This window comes from Chrysochloris asiatica, unplaced genomic scaffold (genome assembly GCF_000296735.1).
Source record: "Chrysochloris asiatica unplaced genomic scaffold, ChrAsi1.0 scaffold00002, whole genome shotgun sequence".
In the NCBI taxonomy this organism is placed as follows: Eukaryota; Metazoa; Chordata; class Mammalia; order Afrosoricida; family Chrysochloridae; genus Chrysochloris; species Chrysochloris asiatica.
Genome location: NW_006408520.1, coordinates 28,470,835 through 28,473,451, shown reverse-complemented (window position 1 = coordinate 28,473,451; position 2,617 = coordinate 28,470,835).

The following is a 2,617-nucleotide window of genomic DNA, read 5'->3' as shown; positions in this document are numbered from 1 at the left end:
TAAAGAAAATTGCACAGAGGTGGCCAAACAGTGAGTTCGCCAAAGCCTATGAACCCGGGACTTCAGGGAGTTACTTCCTTGGCCCTCGGGGTCCATGGCCCGTAAGCCTGAGGAGGGCTCAAAGACTGGATTTTAGTCCATGTTATCCTTGTGCCTCAACTTCTCAGTGCTGATTACGTATGGTGCGGCCGCTAGCACACCTCTAGGTAAAGAAATTAAAAATTCTCACCACTGGACCAGTAACTAACATCATGATAAATGGGGCAAAGATTGAAGCTGTTAAAGGATTTGTTTTGTTTGGATCTACAATCAATACTCATGAAAGTAGCAATGAAGAAATCAGAGGATGCATTGCATTGGGCAAATCTGCTGCCCTAGATCTCTTTAAAGTGTTCAAGGGCAAAGAGATGAGTTTGAGGACTAAGATGCACCTGACCCAAGGCATGATATTTTCAATAGCCTCATACACATGTGAAAATTGGACAATGAATAAGAAAGACCATAGAAGAATTGATGTGTTTGAGTTATGGTACTGAAGAACAATATTGAAAATACCATGGACTGCCTGAAAAACAAACAAGTCTGTGTTGGATAAAGTACAGCTCAAATGCTCCTTGGAAGCCTGGATGATGAGACTTCCTCTCTCATACTTCAGACTTATTATAAGGAAGGACCAGTCCATAAAGAAAGACATTGGTGGTGCTGATTGGTTGTTGTGTGCCATGGAGTCAGATACAACTCATAGTGACCCTGCATAGGGTTTCCGAGACAGTAAATCTTTATGGGAGTAGAAAGCTGGTAGTTTCAAACTGCTGAGCTTGAGGTCAGCAGTTCAAACTTGCTAGCCTATGCGCAGTAGAAAGACAATGTAGTCAGTTTTCATAAACATTTGCAGTCTCAAAAAACCTATGGCAAGATCTCAGGATCATCAAGAAGAATGAGACAGCAAGGAGAGACCGCAGAGGTAACCACAAGAGGCAACAACAGAGGCAGTGTCATGGAGAGAGCAGCTGTAGGCTCTAGACCCACAGACTGAGTAAAACTGAATGCCTACACGTAGGAGACTGGCTTGAAAAATGTGCCCTTTGAGTATTCACAGACTGGCTAAAAGAGCTTTGTAACATTTGCCCAACAGGGCAGTGGCCAAGGGACCACATGACTGAGAGGCTGAAGACATGAGTGAGGTATTCCTGCAATGTGGTAGACAAGAAGTGTTTCTAACTGGAGAACTGCTGTGCCCTGAGATGGTTTTGATCCTGAATTGTATCCTGTTCACTTACATACCAACCCCCATAATCAGACTGGTCCCTTAAGGCTTCTACAAACATCTGAACATCTGGTTGACCCAGCTGCTTCCATTCCCCTGGACCTGAAACTTGTACAGCCCAGTTGGTTCCAACTCATAACAACCTTATGCACAACAGAATGAAGCATTACCTGTCACAATCATTGTTAAGCTTGAGCTCATTGTTGCTGTCACTGTGCCATTCCATCTCATTGGGATTCTTCCTGTTTTTCATTGACCCTCCACCTTCTCAAGGGACTGGTCCCTCCTGATAATATGTCCTAAGTCTGAGAGACGAAGTCTCGCCATCCTGGCTTCTAAGGAGCATGTAACTGTACTTCTTCCAATACAGATTTGATAGTAACATGGTTTTTTTTGTTTGTTTGCTTATTTTTTCCCATTATTAGTGTTTTCTTTTTGTTTTTAAAGTTATTATTGTGAATTTACATGGTGAATATTATCTTTACATTCATCCTATCATATTTTATTTCACTGCAATAATCACAATCACAATCCCCTGCATGCATCATCAAACAACCAAAGGGTGCATCCCACACGCCTGCCCCCGGCAATCAGCACACAGCCCTTCTCCCTCCCTGAGTCCAGAGTCCCCAACTGCTCCTTCTGTCCACATGATTGTCTCTGCCTCCATCCCTAGTGTCACTGCCTCCCCCAACAGGGCCTCACACTTCGCTGCTTTTTTCCCTTGATGGTTCCAAGGATCTCTGCTCCTGGACTGAAAAATCAGCCACTCCCTTCTTTTTTTTACCATCTACATTTACCTTTCCAACACTCACTGTCAGACCTGATGGCAATCATTGCCTATTGAACCACAGGAGTCCTTTCCCCCTCACCTTTTATCAACCCCATCCAGGCAGTTAGGAAACAATTCAGTGGAGATTCTACCTTTCCCTGTATCCTCTGGAGCTAAGTTTCCTGTTGAAATCTTGTAAGCCAGTTACCTTGACTTTGTAGTGCCCCTATTTTGGGTAACCAATGCTGAAGTTCCCATCCCTGTTGACCCTGTGTACCATGGGGGTGGAAATGATCCTCACTGTAGAGATTTGTCCACTCCTTTGTGATATTGAATCCACAAGTTTAGGTGGAGTTCATCCACTTGTAGTGAGTTACTCCCTTTTTTTTCTTCTTTCTTCTTTTAGTCATGTTCTGATCATCAAGCCATAGATGCCAGGTCAAACGGGTACTATCTGCGAGTGTGGGTGTTCTTGGGCATCTACCCTCACTTCATATCAGTTGGTTGCTTCACACTCTGTTCTAGTCATCTGGGGCCATATCTCTGCCCCTGGGCTCAGGGTCCCCAGATCTCATCAT